Source organism: Nicotiana tomentosiformis, chromosome 9, assembly GCF_000390325.3.
Source record: "Nicotiana tomentosiformis chromosome 9, ASM39032v3, whole genome shotgun sequence".
NCBI classification, from domain to species: Eukaryota; Viridiplantae; Streptophyta; class Magnoliopsida; order Solanales; family Solanaceae; genus Nicotiana; species Nicotiana tomentosiformis.
This window is the reverse complement of record NC_090820.1, coordinates 59,258,110-59,276,153: the sequence shown is the minus strand read 5'-3', so window position 1 is coordinate 59,276,153 and position 18,044 is coordinate 59,258,110. Positions and strand designations below refer to the sequence as shown.

General features: G+C 36.9%; 1 long non-coding RNA gene across 3 annotated transcripts; it reads right to left on the bottom strand.

The window, feature by feature from the left end:
* Positions 1-619: 619 nt before the first annotated feature.
* On the bottom strand, positions 620-14,880 carry LOC138898331 (uncharacterized). Of its 3 annotated transcripts, XR_011410823.1 has the most exons (5): positions 14,655-14,880; positions 13,440-13,486; positions 12,313-12,858; positions 1,089-1,190; positions 620-903 (listed from the first exon to the last, which is right to left on the bottom strand). It is a non-coding gene; the product is annotated as an uncharacterized lncRNA (long non-coding RNA). The 3 variants fall into 3 exon arrangements; XR_011410824.1 differs by lacking the exons at positions 13,440-13,486; positions 14,655-14,880 and having other exon boundaries at positions 12,313-12,514; positions 12,712-13,430; XR_011410822.1 differs by lacking the exons at positions 13,440-13,486; positions 14,655-14,880 and having other exon boundaries at positions 12,313-13,430.
* Positions 14,881-18,044: the final 3,164 nt, after the last annotated feature.

The window sequence follows — 18,044 nt, the reverse complement described above, 5'->3', positions numbered from 1 at the left end:
CTAATTGTAACTAGTACACGTCTATACTTAACTAGATAATTTTGCCCATGCGATTTGTAGTCTAAACTTATTTTTATTTGTCACAAAAGATTAGCAAATGATTTTGCTGATGCTATCAGTGATCTCTATTTGTGTAGTAGTGAAAGAGTTGCAACCTGGAGTGCAATGTGTTTGTAGTAATGAATAAGGGCAAAGCTGCTGCAAGAATGACAATTGTGTTTGTATATCTATCTTGAGATTACAAGGTTAAGAAATTAGAAATTTCATCATGTATCTAGAGTAATGTTGAAAAACTTCATTGTTTGCGGAAGAAAAAGAAGAAGAAGTTAATAATACATGGTATAAAAGGTGATGAATAAGATAAAGAGTAGTATATGAAGAGAAGAGACAAAACGTTACAAATACTATTTCAGCGCAAAGAATCAGCATTTTATATTAAGGATAGCGGAATAAAATCCATATTGTTTATGTCATGCATATCTATGTGTTGATCCCCACTCATTTTCTTCAAAACAATAAACAAAGATATAAACAAATTACACAAACTCAATAAACACCAGGAATGCACCAAACATGGTGTTAATAATGAGAGAAGTTACGTGAAGAATAGACTACCAACTGCACTTTATTTCCTCATAAATTACATTTTAGAGATAATGCCAACATCTGAGTAAGCATCATTTGGGATTAGACACATAAACATGTATTTTAACTGACCAAAAGAGAAGTATTTGTTAATCCTAACTGCTGGAAAAATACAGGATATTCGGGCACACTCAGACATCAACTTCCGGACTGCAAGGTAAAAAAAGAGCTTCCACCTCGCTAAGGTTAACTTCCTCCGAGTAAGATGGATTGTCTCTATCGACAATACAATATGGTGGGTCTAACAGGACAATGAAGCTGCATTATTGGAAAAAAAAAGAATAAATAAACTAGGAACTTAATTCAATCTTTAAGAAGATGACACTACGCCTCAACTAAGTTCAGTCGAAAATCCTTAGCAAAAAATGCACTACACTAAAGAAACCACAAAACCAACATTTATGCAGTTACAGTATCATGCGTTTGCAATGCAAGAAACAAACTTGTTCCTTGTGCAGTAAGACTGCTCGGAAATCTTCAGCAAAGTTGCTCCGTTGACCAGACTTTATAGCGATGCGATATTCAGTTCTCATGACACCATTGACCTGTGAACAACAGAGAGGGAAGATTATAACGTTCGTGAATAGGAAAGAATCTGTAGGAAGAAAAGTAGTAGGAAAAATTCACAACTTAGGGAAAGCTCACAGTGGACAAATGATTCTCATTTTTACTACGTGCAGATGCAACTGCAGAAATAAGTTTTTGGTGAAACAGAGATGTAACGACCCGACTGGTCATTTTGAATATTTACGCTCCTTTCAACTATTTGAAGTCTTGAATAACTTCCTAGAGGGTATTATGACTTGTGTAAATTGTTTGTTTTGGTTTTAAGGTATTTCAGAGTTAGTTTGGAAGAATGAATTTTCATGTTGGAAGCTTAAGTTGAAATAGTTGACCGGATATTGACTTATGTGTAAACAACTTCGGAATTTAATTCTGATGATTCCAATAGCTCCGTATGGTGATTTTGGAATTAGGAGCGTGTCCGAAAAATTATTTGGAGGTACGAAGTGGAATTAGGCTTGAAATGCCGAAAGTTGAATTTTTGGAAGTTTAACCGGGGGTTGACTTTTTGATATCGGGGTCGGAATCTGATTCTGAAAATTGGAATACCTCCGTTATGTCATTTATGACTTGTGTGCAAAATTTGAGGTCAATCGGACGTGATTAGATAGGTTTCGGCATTGTTTGTAGAAATGGAAAGTTTCAAAGTTCATTAGACTTGAATCTATGTGTGATTCGTGTTTTTAGTACTGTTGGATGTGATTTGAAGACTCGACTAAATTCGTATGATATTTTAGGACTTGTTGATATATTTGGTTGAGGTCCCGAGAGCCTCGGGTGAGTTTCAGATGATTAACGAATCAAAAAGTGGACTAAAATAGCTTCTACAATTTTCTTCTGCTGCAAATTCCTTTGCCCTGAATCGTGCCTAGAATAGGGCCATGATCGAGCCTAGGATCGAGGCCACGATCGAAGGCAGGATCGAAGACCAGGGTCGAGGGCCATGATAGAGGGCCAGGATCGAGGGTTAGAATCGAGGCCCAGGATCGAGGGTTAGAATCGAGGCCCAGGATCGAGAGCTGTCTGGGCAGAATTATAAAGCAAGGACTTCGTTCCCTTCGCCATTGGAGCTTGAGGAGAGGCGATTTTTGATAGATTTTCAAGGAAAACTTGAGGTAAGTCCCTTGTGATCATTTCTACTCCATAATATTGAATTATTATCGAGTAATCCGACTAGATTACATGATTTTGAGGTGTAAATCTAAGATTTGAACTTAGAAATTTGAAAATAAGATTTGTAAATTTGAGGGTCGAGTTGAGGTCGGATTTTGGTAAAATTGATATGGGTAGACTCGTGGTTGAATGAGCTTTCGGATTTTGTAAACTTTTGTCGGGTTCTGAGGCGTGAGCCCCACATACAAGTTTTGAGCTAAAATTATGATTTTTATGGAAAAATTATATTTTCTAATAGAATTAATTCCAATAAATTTTATTGACTGAAACGAATTATTTATGACTAGATTCGAGGCATTCGGAGGCCGATTTGAGTGGCAAAGGCATATCAAAGTAAAGAATTTCACGCTCTGAGGTATCTAACCGTTTTAAATCTGGTCCTGAGGGTATGAAACACCGAAATTTCGTATCGTGTGATTACTTTGGAGGTGACGCACATGCTAGGTGACGGGCGTGTGGGCGTGCACCAAGGGGATTGTAACTTGGTCCGTTCCGTGAAAACTGTAAAACCTAATAACTTGTTGATAGTCATGTGCTCTCTATGTGTTGTGGAAATTTGATTATAAGTCATGCTAGAAACCATGCTTAGGCTATATGTTGGAATTGTTGGGACCCATAGAGGTCGTGTATATGTTGGAATTATCTGCTTAAATTATTGTTTTGTACTCACTCACAGCTTACTTGATTATTTTATCTCAGTCTCTATTTGTTCATTATTGATGTATCATATCATTGTTGTTTAGCCTGTTTTGTTGAGATTCCAAGAGACTGGAGAGCTTTATGACTGAGTGAGGCCGAACAAGGCCTGATTGTGAGATATTATACTATAGCATGTGAGTTGGCCGTGCAACACGTGAGCTGGCTGTGCGGATCCTTGTATTATACTATAGCACGTGAGTTGGCCGTGTAGCACGTGAGTTGGCCGTGCAGCACGTGAGTTGTCCGTACGGATCCTTATATTATATTATTGCACGTGAGTTGGCCGTGCAGCAAGTGAGTTGGTCGTGCGGATCTGATTTTTATATTATAGCACGTGAGTTGTCCGTGCACATTATAGAGCTTGGGCTGTAGGAGCGCCTCCGGAGTCTGTACACCCCCAGTGAGCGCGGGTACCTATTGAGTATGAGTGCTGAGGGCTGGGAGCCCAGTGAGTGATTGTTGTCCTGAGAGGTTGTACTTGTTTTTCATTTATTGATGCACTTAGTTGCTATCTATTGTTGTGGTGAAATTTTTGAAGAATTCTATATCCGGATTACATGAACTTGAATTGTATAAAATTGATTTGACTTAAACTGCCGGATTTGAAAGCATGTCTATTCTTTGCTGGAATTACTGGAAATGAATTATAATTGTATAGCTCGTCACTATTTTCAGTTCCTTATTTATTATTGTTACTTGCTGAGTTAGTTGTACTCATACTACACCTTACACTTCGTGTGCAGATCCACGTGCTTCTGGATATAGCGGGTGTTGATTCTCTCGTGCAGTTGATCTTTCGGAGATTCAGAGGTAGCTGTCGTGTTTGGCAGACCTTGTCTCTCTTTTCCTACCTCCTTGTTTACTGTATTTTGCTCTTAGACTATTATAGATCTTATGTTCCAGACTTGTATCCATATTAGATGCTCATGTACTCAGTGACACTAGATTTTGGGGGAGTGTTCGTATTAGTATTTGTGGGATTTTGTATTGTATTTAAATATTATATTTTCAAACTTAAGAGAGATTGTGGTTTATTAAAATTTTCGGCTTGCCTAGTAACGAGATAGGCACCATCACGATAGGTTGGGATTTTGGGTCGTGACAAGTTGGTATCAGAGCTTTAGGTAACATATGTCTCATGAGTCATGATCAGGTTTAGTAGAGTCTTGCGGATCGGTACGGAGACGTCTATACTTATCTTCGAGAGGCTGCCGAACCCTTAGGAAAATTTTACTTTCTTGTTTTCTATCGTGCAGAATTGATTCAACTTGAAACATAACTCTTTGAACTCCTTCCGCGCATTCGTATGCGCACATGAGCGCTTGGTATCAGCTATGCATCGCCGACTTGTGATTTCATGAATGATGATTGAGATGTGTATTCCGTGTTTTGTTGATGGGCCAGTTTGGAGGACATGAGGCCAGGGTTAGACCGCAGCTTAACCTCAGTAGCTTCAGTTGTAACCTGTACATTTGAACTTATATGTCCGATAATGTCCCTACGACTGGAATTTGTGGCTCGATGAGCGGTAGAATGGCTTTGTGATGAGTATGATGTAACTGCGGGATGTGTTAAGATGATTTGAATGTGATGAGAAGTGTTTCCTTGAAATGTAAAGGAAGGCCATTGGATGCTTTATTTTCGTTTTGATGTGACGTACAATCTCGAGTGTGAATGTTTTGAAAGATCTTTCACGTTGTTAAATTTTGGGGCAAATTAAATTCTCGTGTCTGGTTAATGAGTTTTGGACTCAGAAAGATTAAGTGATTTCATAGTAATTGTAGCTGTGAAAGGGTATAACAAGATGCCAATTTGAGACTAAGCAGGTGGATTATCTCCTGCGGAGTAATCTATGTAGGTGTGTTCCTTATGATGTAAATAGAGAGTTTCTTTTCTGTCGGCGGGGCGTATGTGTTGAGACTTGAATTTGAATCTGGTTGAGAAAGATGACTTGAGTGTTAAGAGAATGAATGCGAGATTAGCGAATGATTGGGGTATTTTATGGTTGGTGTGTCTTGAGCTTGAGAAAAAATTTCGTTGAACTGACTGCGGTATTAAGGCAGTAATAAAGTATGAGTATTGTGAGTTATCAAATATTTTAATCTATAGCTTTGAACCAAGTGGGGGAGCCTACTATTGACAATTCAATTCATGGTTATGTGTCAAATATTTTGTTTTGGTCTGAAGTATAATTGGAAATTGGTGATGACTTGCAGAGGTGGAGTTCGAGAATGACTCGAGTAAGAAAATTTCTAGATACGGGTTATATTGCGCTTTATGAGTATATAAAAATCGTGGGATGAGTGTGTTGTTATTTGTGAATGATGTAGTATGCACGGAGTATGAATTTGATAGGTGGTATTAAAGTAGAGTTACTTCTTTGAGTGTTGTTTTGCTAATGAGGAACGTGTCTTTTGGCCCATTTGGGCGGTGTAATGTGGATTTGAACAAAGGGGGTGACTCTCAAGAAAGCTCTAATGGATTCGAGATTAATATGTAACAATTGAGAATTTTTGGCGGATTTGTTTATGGCTAAAATCTGAGATTTAAGTTGGATGGTGTCGAGACTTGTGGCATTTTTGTATATCATTATGGATTTTATATTTCGGTATCAGGAAGGTGAATGAAATGACCTTAGACTCAAATGAGATATTTTCAGAGTGTGTTTCGGTTGTTGTATTTATAGGGGTAATTATGATGTGGTGAGACTCTACAGATATTTTGGTGGCAATATTCTTGGGTTTTGGTGACCTACGTGGTTTGGTCGAGTTAGAGGAATTTAGTTCTAATAGCTTGGTTATGTGCAGATGGATTTCAAAGTGTTCTTGATTGTTTCTACCATGGTTTGAACTGGATATTTTCTACTGGTGTGGGAAATGTGTTGTGTATTGTGATTCCCTCCTTGACTTAGAGGTGTAAATCTGATTTTGAACTTAGAAATTTGGAAATAAGATTTGAACTTAAAAATTTGGAAATAAGGCCATTGCATGCTTTATTTTTGTTTTGATGTGACGTACAATCTCGAGTGTGAATGTTTTTAAAGATCTTTCACATTGTTAAATTTTGGGGCAAATTAAATTCTCGTGTCTGGTTAATGAGTTTTGGACTCAGAAAGATTAAGTGATTTCATAGTAATTGTAGCTGCGAAAGGGTATAACAAGATGCCAATTTGAGACTAAGCAGGTGGATTATCTCCTGCGGAGTAATCTATGTACGTGTTCCTTATGATGTAAATAGAGAGTTTCTTTTCTGCCGGCGGGGCGTATGTGTTGAGACTTGAATTTGAATCTGGTTGAGAAAGATGACTTGAGTGTTAAGAGAATGAATGCGAGATTAGCGGATGATTGGGGTATTTTATGGTTGGTGTGTCTTGAGCTTGAGAAAATTTTTCGTTGTACTGACTGCGGTATTAAGGCAGTAATAAAGTATGAGTATTGTGAGTTATCAAATATTTTAATCTATAGCTTTGAACCAAGTGGGGGAGCCTATTATTGACAATTCAATTCATGGTTATGTGTCAAATATTTTTGTTTTGGTCTGAAGTATAATTGGAAATTGGTGATGACTTGCAGAGGTGGAGTTCGAGAATGACTCGAGTAAGGAAATTTCTAGATACGGGTTATATTGCGCTTTATGAGTATATGAAAATCGTGGGATGAGTGAGTTGTTATTTGTGAATGATGTAGTACGTACGGAGTATGAATTTTATAGGTGGTATTAAAGTAGAGTTACTTCTTTGAGTGTTGTTTTGCTAATGAGGAACGTGTCTTTTGGCCCATTTGGGTGGTGTAATGTGGATTTGAACAAAGGGGGTGACTCTCAAGAAAGCTCTAATGGATTCGAGATTAATATGTAACAATTGAGAATTTTTGGCGGATTTGTTTATGGCTAAAATCTGAGATTTAAGTTGGATGGTGTCGAGACTTGTGGTATTTTTGTATATCATTATGGATTTTATATTTCGGTATCAGGAAGGTGAATGAAACGACCTTAGACTCAAATGAGATATTTTCAGAGTGTGTTTCGGTTGTGGTAATTATAGGGGTAATTATGATGTGGTGAGACTCTACAGATATTTTGGTGGCAATATTCTTGGGTTTTGGTGACCTACGTGGTTTGGTCGAGTTAGAGGAATTTAGTTCTAATAGCTTGGTTATGTGCATATGGATTTCAAAGTGTTCTTGATTATTTCTACCATGGTTTGAACTGGATATTTTTTACTGGTGTGGGAAATGTGTTGTGTATTGTGATTCCCTCCTGGAAGGAAGCAAAAGGAAGGTTTCTAACTAACCTGGTATGTAATTTGCTAGTTGACTCAGAGTTGATAGTGGGATTCTTGTGCTTGTCACATGATGGCATAATAAATGTTGTGTTGTGTGCGGGATTAGGATTTACATGTACAAGGTGACAGTTCAGTCTTAACGAGAAGTTAACGAATGTTGGACAGCATGGTCGGTTTCAGATATTTTGATGAATGTTATAACTGCTCGATAATTCCTGAGAAGGGAGCGTATTTCAGAAGGCGCATTGTGTTTTGACTTACAAATATTTCGTTAGTATTGCGGTACTCACCTGATTGATAGACTGATGACATTCAAATTAATGCTATGTGGCACAGAAGAATTATGAAACTATTCCTCGTGGGATGATCGTGCATGAAAAATGTGTTAGTCATTCGAGTGCTGGAGTTGGGATCAGTTACGGTGATTCATATGTTCGATGAATTTGGAGACCAGGAGTTCTCAGAAGTATATTGTTTCGGGGTTACGACCTATTTGAGGTGACTATTTTATTTAAAACTCGGTGGAGGCACTAGTTGCGTTAATTATTTGTGATAGCTATGCGCTATAAGTGCGCATATATGTGAGGTTTGAGTCCATGTGCGGGCATTAGGGCAAGTATTCATATTCGGAAGAATGCTTAGGCTATTATATGCCTAGAGTTGACTGTTAAGCGTAAAGTTATAATGTTTCCCGTATTCGTACCTTTGTTGAGAACTATCTGGGATATACTTGGGGTTATAAAGAAGATGATTCCCTAAATAAACGGGGTAGTTACTAATTCTGCGTTAAAAATTACCGATTTGATATGTGATAGCAGACTTTGCACATGCTTACATTATGGCGTGCTCTTTATACCAGTCCAGGAGCATGAGAATCTTATTTCATTATCATATACAAGTGTATTTGTTTAATTGATCCTGTATGATATGCTGGGACTGGAGGCCTGTGACCATGCCGGGCGATTCACAATATTGGCACGTGAGTTATCCGTGCCGTGTGTGGGAATTTTATTTCTATGATTATTTATCTAATTTATTAATTTCCTTCCTCTACAATTGTGCATATGCGCCTATGGTTATCCTCTTCACAAAATTTGAGGAGTTGGTTGTAATATTGCGGTTGTAGTGGTGCTTGTTGAACTTGCAATACGGTTCTCTTCCTTGAGACATCTCCCATATTTGGGTACACAGATTGCGCAGTTGTGGCTTGAGTTATATTGATGTGACGTGTCTATGGGATAGTTGTGTTTAATAATATAAGGTCATTGGACCTAGAATGGGTACTATCAGGTTTGATTACGGTATATTCAGGAGGATAATATTGAAAGTCGGCTTAGAAAGTGATTATGGTTCTGGTTGGGGTGAGAGAGCTCCGTGACTTGTTGCTCTGATAAGGGGTCATGAGATTTCTGCATGTTTCTTTTATTATCAACATTGTACGAAGGTTTTTGGAACGAGGTTTGGCTTGATATGAGGTATTACACTAGTACTTGGTTGGTTTTGAGTAGTTACTGTGATCAGAAATGGTGTTACGAGTATGCGAGTTGTGTAGTATGTTATGGAATTATATCTGGGATTATGGTCATGGCTGGATACAGCTTGTTCAGGCTTATACAATGTGTAGATATGAGATTCGAGTCTTGAAAAGAATGCTGGATGTTAGAAATTTTGGCTCCAAGGTTTTTGGCCTAAGGTTAAATTAATGATTTTCAGTTATGTTGTGTGGTCAGGCCTATATAGAATAGGGTGACGTGAGATCACACCCGGGTATGTGCGTGGTAAGGTGGAATAGAGATTTGAAGGTTAAGAATAATTTTTGGCACGTTTGAGGACGAACGTATGTTTAAGTGGGGGAGATTGTAATGACCCGATCGGTCATTTTGAGAATTTACGCTCCTTTCAACTATTTGAAGTCTTGAATAACTTCCTACGAGGTATTATGACTTGTGTGAATTATTGGTTTTGGTTTTAAGATATTCCGGAGTTAGCTTGGAAGAATGAATTTTCATGTTGGAAGCTTAAGTTGAAATAGTTGATCGGATATTGACTTATATGTAAACAACCTCGGAATTTAATTATGATGATTTCAATAGCTTCGTATGATGATTTTGGAGTTAGGAGCGTATCCGAAAAATTATTTGGAGGCCCGTAGTGGAATTATGCTTGAAATGTCGGAAGTTGAATTTTGGAAAGTTTGACCGGGGGGTTGACTTTTTTATCTCAGGGTCGGAATCCGATTCTGAAAATTGGAATACCTCCGTTATGTCATTTATGACTTGTGTGCAAAATTTGAGGTCAATCGGACGTGATTAGATAGGTTTCGACGTTGTTTGTAGAAATGGAAAGTTTCAAAGTTCATTAGGCTTGAATCTATGTGTGATTCGTGTTTTTAGTGTTGTTGGATGTGATTTGAAAACTCGACTAACTTTGTATGATGTTTTAGGACTTGTTGGTATATTTGGTTGAGGCCCCGAGGGCCTCGGGTGAGTTTCGGATGGTTAACGAATCAAAAAGTGGACTAAAATAGCTGCTGCAATTTTCTTTTGCTGCAAATTCCTTCGCCCAGAATCGAGCCCAAAATTTCCCAGAATAGAGCCTTGAATCGTTCCCAGAAAAGGGCCATGATCGAGCCTAGGATCGAAGCCACGATCGAAGGCAGGATCGAAGACCATGGTCGAGGGCCATGATCGAGGGCAAGGATCTAGGGCCCAGGATTGAAGCTACGATTGAAGGCAAGATCGAAGGCTTGGGTCGAGGACCATGATCGAGGGCCAGGATCGAGGGTCAGAATTGAGTCCCAAGATCAAGGCCCAGGATCGAGGCCCAGGATCGAGGAACACGATCGAAGGCCCAGGATCGAGGGTTGTCTGGGCAGAATTATAAAGTAGGGACTTCGTTCCCTTCGCCATTTTTGACAAATTAGAGCTTGAGGAGAGGTGATTTTTGATAGATTTTCAAGGAAAACTTGAGGTAAGTCCCTTGTGATTATTTTTACTCCATAATATTGAATTATCATCGAGTAATCCGACTAGATTACATGATTTTGAGGTGTAAATATGAGATTTGAACTTAGAAATTTGGAAATAAGATTTGTAGATTTGAGGGTCGAGTTGAGGTCGTATTTTGGTAAAATTGGTATGGGTAGACTCGTGGTTGAATGGGTTTTCGAATTTTGTAACTTTTGTAGGGTTCTGATACGTGGCCCCCACGGGCGATTTTTGAGCTAAAATTCTATTTTATGAAAAATTGTATTTTCTTATGGAATTAGTTCCTATAAATTTTATTGACTGAAATGAATTATTTATGACTAGATTCGAGGCATTCGGAGGCCGATTTGCAAGGCAAAGACATAGCAGAGTAAAGAATTTCATGCTCTGAGATAAGTACCAGTTTTAAATCTGGTCTTGAGAGTATGAAACCCCGGAATTTCGTATCATGTGATTACTTTGGAGGTGACACACATGCTAGGTGACGGGCGTGTGGGCGTGCACCGAGGAGACTGTGACTTGGTCCGTCCTGTGGAAACTGTAAAACTGAATAACTTGTTGATAGTCATGTGCTCTCTATGTGTTGTGTAAATTTGACTATAAGTTATGCTAGATACCATGCTTAGGCTATATGTTGGAATTGTTGGGACCCACAGAGGTCGTGTACATGTTAAATTATCTGCTTAAATTATTGTTTTGTACTCAGTGACAACTTACTTGATTATTGTATTCCAGTCTCTATTTGTTCATTATTGATGTATCATATCATTGTTGTTTGGGCTGTTTTTATAGCATGTTGAGAGCCCAAGAGACTGGAGATCTTTATGTCTGAGTGAGGCCGATGCCCTGATTGTGAGATGTTATACTATAGGAGGTGAGTTGGCCGTGCAGATCCTTATATTATACTATAGCACGTGAGTTGGCCGTGCGGATCCTTATATTATACAATAGCACGTGAGTTGGCCGTGCAGATCTAGATATTTATATTATAGCACATGAGTTATCCGCGCAGCACGTGAGTTGTCCGTGCAGATTATAACGCTTGGGCTGTAGGAGCGCCTTCGAAGTCTGTACACCCCGAGTGAGCGCGGGTACCCATTGAGTGTGAGTGCTGAGGGCTGGGAGCCCAGTGAATGATTGTTGTCCTGAGAGGTTGTACTTGTTTTTCATTGGTTGATGCACTTCGTTGCTATCTCTTGTTGTGGTGAAATTTCTGAAGAATTCTATATCCGGATTACATGAACTTGAATTGTATAAAATTAATTTGACTTAAACTGCCGGATTTGAAAGCATATTTATTCTTTGCTGGAATTACTGAAAATGAATTATAATTCTATAGCTCGTCACTATTTTACGTTCCTTATTTATTATTGTTACTTGCTGAGTTGGTTGTACTCATACTACATCCTGCACTTCGTGTGCAGATCCAAGTACTTCTGGATATAGCGGGTGTTGATTCTCTCATGCAGTTGATCTTCCGGAGATTCAGAGGTAGCTGCCGTGTTTCGCAGACCTTGTCTCTCTTTCCCTACCTCCTTGTTTACTATATTTTGGTCTTAGACTATTATAGACCTTATGTTCCAGACTTGTATCTATATTAGATGCTCATATACTCAGTGACACCAGATTTTGGGGGAATGTTCGTATCAGTATTTGTGGGATTTTGTATTGTATTTAAATATTATATTTTCAAACTTAAGAGAGATTGTGGTTTATTGAGATTTTCGGCTTGCCTAGTAACAAGATAGACACCATCACAACAGGTTGGGATTTTGGATAGAGACAAGAGAGAGAAAGGGTCTCGCTTTTTGAGCCCTTGCAGAGTATCATTGGTTCATTTTGCCAATGTCAAGAAGATGAACTCACACATGAAAATGAAAATAAAGCATGGCTCTAAAATATACTCATCGATTGGAAAATAAATTATAGGATTTATTTTTATGGAGAAGCAAATAACCTTACCCAATGTATCAGCACTTTGGTTATGATTTTCTAGCTCCTCTATTATCTCTCTAATAAACTTGTTACCAGCAAAAGTAGTACTTATTGTGGGTAAAAGCGACTTCAAACGGGATTGTGAATTCGGGCTGCTGCTGTATTTTGCCAACAATTCTTTTATCTCCTCATCTTCATCCTTAGAGTTGCTTTAAGAAAACAGAATAACCTATTTTAAAGTTGTAACATGTAAGTGAAATGATTTGTATAAGTAGCACAATACACATTTATCAGAATGCATAAGATACAATGATCTGAAGCATTTGAGGAAAAATGGTCTACACTAGATGTGGCTCATGAAGTGATTATTAGGGTCCAGCAATAGAAGCACTAAAAAAGCTTCAAATATTGGGACAAAAAGTTTACTCAATTTGGGAATATGTTCCTCCAAGGCAAAACATCAAAGGATTTGAAGAGACCGGAGTCTGATATAGCTTATGCGTCGCTTATTGCATTTGCAATCTCCCTTCCACCATCAATAATGGCTTGAAGGTTCAAACTATGAATAAGATTCTGACAAAAAAGGTTCTGTTAGTCATCAAATGTATTTTCAAATACGAACATTTAGATAGATATGTTAATACAAATTAGTAATGAGTGTTTAAAAGTTTGTTGGAGAAATTACAATCAATACCAACAAGACTTACTGGTAAAAACTTTAACTTCACCTGATCAGTTATTTCTATTCATAAATAAGTTACAACATTGGTCTCTATTGTCTCTCCGGAGATAAGTTCAACATATAGTGTCAGATGTAATTTCTCTCTTTGACTGTATTTTATGTTGCAAATGCTTTTTTCTTGAGGACTTGAGATTCTTTTATATCAGTACTAGTCTAAAATATTTACATGTCTTACCTATGATGTCCTGAAAGATAAGTAAGATTGACAAAAAAATATAATAGATTACAATACGTGTTCGTACTAAATGCCAAAAGAGTTGATTAAATTGAACTAATGAAGATACTTATTCCACTCGAGAAAGAATAAGTAACTTTTAATGATTCAACAAAGAATACTGTAATTTTAGCTTCTGTCAAATATATATGAGGCCAATTATTAGTATGTATTCATAATAGTTGTTACTTTAGTTACCTGTGGAGAGGTGTATGACTTGCCGAGATTCTAATTAATATCTGCTCCTGAGATGATACAAGCACTTTCGGATTAGGTATGCGGGAAACGTTGATCTAATTATTATGTTTTAGAAATATTTTAAAGAAAAAATATGAGTCAAACGACAATAGAAAGTCTACGACTAAAAGTGATCACAGAAACCATCACATATCCCTAAAGCAACATTAAAGATGATATGACTCTTTCAGTTTATGTTGGATTTAAAAGGCAGCTAAAGCTTAGGCCGCAACTCTGTTATTTTAGTTTTAACTTTTTCATGGAACCATGACAATTCAAAACTAAAATATTCTTTCTTGGTTGCTAAGGTAAAGAAGGCACAGATTGAAAGGAAATCATTTTTGTATATCTTTTATAACGTTTCAACAACTAAACATTTAACTCACAGTAATATTCATGTAAAGAAATTTAACTGATATATATATATATATATATATATATATATATATTAAAAGGCAGCTAAAGCTTAGGCCGCAACTCTGTTATTTTAGTTTTAACTTTTTCATGGAACCATGACAATTCAAAACTAAAATATTCTTTCTTGGTTGCTAAGGTAAAGAAGGCACAGATTGAAATGAAATCATTTTTGTATATCTTTTATAACGTTTCAACAACTAAACATTTAACTCACAGTAATATTCATGTATAGAAATTTAACTGATATATATATATATATATATATATATATATATATATATATATATATATATATATAAAAGCTTGTAAAAATCATAAGCTTTTTATCAGAAGCACGTGTAATTTATTAAGGTAAGTAAGGAACTCAAGGAAACTAATACATATAACATGAATAGCAATAATTTCGGCAACTTTTTGATATACTTTCTAATATCCTATTAGTAAGATTGATCAGAGCATTAAAATATATTGAGATACTTCAATAGAAAATTAAGAAATGCAACAGAGGTGGGAAACAATTTAGCATATTGGAAGTCGGTTACTTCCATTGTACCTCTAGTATGATATTAACCAAAAACTTTTTCATATCAATGATCCCAAACTAGGAAAAAGACTTTTTATTTGTATTGATTTTTACTAGGAAGCAATATTACGTTTGAATTCACTTCTTTTTAGTGCACAAAAAAATTTATGTCTGTTTTTATCTTAGTAGTAGACAGAACATAGCAGCGTGATTTTTTTTTAAACTCATATACTTACCTTGACAGAGTGAAACCGCAGCTGGCGGAACATGATGTTACCGAAATTGCAAAAAGATGACCAAATGAGTCCACCTAAATTTTGTTCTTCATCTGAATAGCGTAGAAATTCAGCAAATATTTATATCAGACCAATAAATATGATTATAATTATAGCTAACAAACCTTGGTCGTAACATAATTTAAAAAAGTAATTTACTTTCTCAGCAAATCTGAGATAAAGGTAATCTATTGGACACAAAACTTGGAGTCCAATTCATATGTTCGTGGTAGAGGTAGAAAGTGATTTGTGTCGTGCCGCGACGTTAAATCAAGCGCTTGTTGGGAGGAAACCCAGCTTTACTGCTTTATTTTATTTTTTATTTTTTATTTTTGTAGTGTCGATTTTTGCTTTTCTAGGAGCATGGAAAGCAAAGCTATTGGAAGGATACAACGGCAAACCAGATGGTTGGAACTAAGTGTGAGGTACTCGCACGAAGGACCAAGCCTGGGAGAAGTCTGAGTACCCCATGAGTTGCTAGTGCTTCAGCCTTTGGCCTATCAGGGAGTCTCTTTGAAGTTTGAGTACCCCATGAGTTGCTAGTGCTTCGGCCTTTGGCCTATCAGGGAGTCTCTTTTACCCTCTTATTAGTTATGGTGTGCATTGGAAACAATGCACAATTTTAAGTGTGGGGTGAGGAGATTGTCTAGGTGACTTTCTATGCTATTTAAATTATGTTAGTTTAATTGATTTTTTTTTTAGAGAACATAAATAGAAAAGATTGGACTTTTCCTGACGATGGATCTATTAAATAATTTTCTTGAGGGATTTAAGTCAAAAAGAAAAAGGATAAAAAGATTTTCTTTTGTTAGATAGTGTATCAATTCCCCCTTGGTTTTTCTTTGTACCGCGGTTCTTTTCCAGGGGTTTTGTTTGAACCGGGTGTAGTTAGTTTTATTTATTTTTAGGAATAGGAACCATTGTGCCATGAATTGAATTGAAGCAATATCTCTTAGCTTTGTTATGCCTTGAGAATAGTTAGTACTATGGTTGTGACGCTTAGGCTCGGGTTTTGACTCTCGCATAAGTACCTTAAATTGTAGATTCCTAATTTGCTTAACTGTTTTGACTGGAATGTCACGATGAAACCAATCCTGAGTGAGTTATGTGCCATGTATGTGTGAGGTTTTGTATGTATTCTATGCATTGCATTTGATATCTAGAACTTGCCCCGTGTATTTGCAAAGCGAAATAGTAGTATTATTCAGTCTAAGAAGTGATATAGGCATTTCTTTGTTAAGCCAGATATATAAAGTTTACCCACCTAAATGTTATGTACCGTAGTTAACCCTGTTGAGCCTATAATCTTGTTTCTTTGGTAACCACATTACAAGTCGTACCCCTTTGTTTTAATCGACCATATATTTGAACCTTTTTACCTCTCATGAGCACTTAAATTATTATGAACTATGTAAAAGTTAAAGTGTGGGGTGGTTGGTTCGGCTTTAGTGTGGAACTAATGAAATAAAGAGAAAGGTGCACTATTTTGAAAAAGTAAGAGCCACTTGAATTGAAAAAGAAAGAAACGAAAAATTAGTTGTATTGCTGTGAAAAATATCCCTTGATAGTGGTGACTCTTGATGTAATTGTGCTTAAAGAAATATGGAGTTAATATATATTGAGGCGAAGGTTATGGTTTGACATAAGTATGGGATGTGTGTTAAAGTATATGTATTAAAGTGCTTAAGGGAGGTGTAGTCACTCATATCCAAATATATCCTACCCGACCCGCAGCCTACATTACAACCAATGAAAGTCCTACTTGATCTTAGACTGAATGAACTCGATTAGTAGAGTATTACACTACGGACAAGCCTATGGTGCATATTTTGTAGCATATGAATGTTATTTCTGAGAGCGAGTGAATTCTTCCTATCTTGAGTTCCAACGGTCTTAAAATGTATTGTGTGTGGAACTAATCTCTTTGATTGGGTGAGGGCACATGATTCATAAAGAAAAGGTAATGTTGTTGACATCCATGTCAGAGTAAGTAAGTGAATTGTGAATAAGGCATGGTATTTGTGAGTCGAATTTTGAGGCGAGGATACCACACTTGTGTGCTTAAACTATTTCAAAAATTCTTGGTGTAATGAGTTAGGAGAATTGCTTAATAAGGCCATATCAATAAGTGTAGTTTGATTGCTCGAGGACGAGCAATATTTAAGTGTGGGGTATTGATGTGTGGATATAATTCCATAGTTTCGTATATTATGTGCCTTGCATTTTACATGCTTTAATGATAAATTATACTTTATTAGTGCATAATGTAGTCTATTTTATGTGTAGGTTAATTGGAGATGAAAGTAGAGCAAAATGGATACTTAAACGTTGAAAGTGTGCTCGAGAACAGTGAAAAGGAGAGACCTGGAGAGGCCAGCCTAAGGCCAGGCAGGACCAGGCATTAACCTAGCGAGGCCAGCCAAATTCCAGGCGTTAGGCTGGCGACGCTAGGCCTGAGACCAAGTCCAATCAGACTTTTGAAGACTTAATTCATTACGGGTTTGACTAAGACTCGGCCCACACGTTTATGGTTACTTCTACACATATAAATAGACCTAAAAACATCACTTGGAAGGGTTTTTTCAGCAACCACGTTTTTGGGCAGCTAGAGGCAAGGAGAGCTGGTGGAATCACCTCTAGGGAGTTAGAATCATCTATTTCTACATCTTTTCATCTTTAATCTGTATTTTAATTATGCAAAATATTTAGGATATTGTTACTGAGTATGAGTAGCTAACTTCCTAATCTAGGGTTTTGATGGAACCTATTGAAGGATGATTTTCTTGTTATGTTAATATAGATTTGCCGTAATATTTTCTCTATTTGTTCAACTATATTATTCTTGTGGTTGATTGAAGGGCCCTCAGTTAGCTGTGCCTATTTAGTATGTATTACTCGGGATAGAGTGCATATTTAGGTAGTTGTTGAATAATATCACTCCTAAACGTATATGAGGGATCAATACGGAGGTTTAAAGATGGGTTTAGGGATAACGAAACCTTGATGCGATCCGAGTGAGCTGTACTTAATGCTAGCTAGCATAATTCGGGAGGATATGTCTAGTAAATTGTGTTAATTACTCGGGAAAGAGTTACGACAGTTAGAGTGCTCATGGTCGATAGAGAAAACTTAAGCAAATTTATAGGAAACGTAGCGGAAAGGATTCCGACAATTGAGAAAATCATAACTCTAGACCTCCTTAGTCTTGGCTATAATTTCAGCCATGTTAGTTGATAATTTTACTGCTTTATAATATTTGCTAGTGAATTAGTAGAAATAAAAATCAAATCTTTATAACTAGAAAATTACTTGAACTTGTGTTTCTTTGCAATATTGAACAGCTGTAGCTAA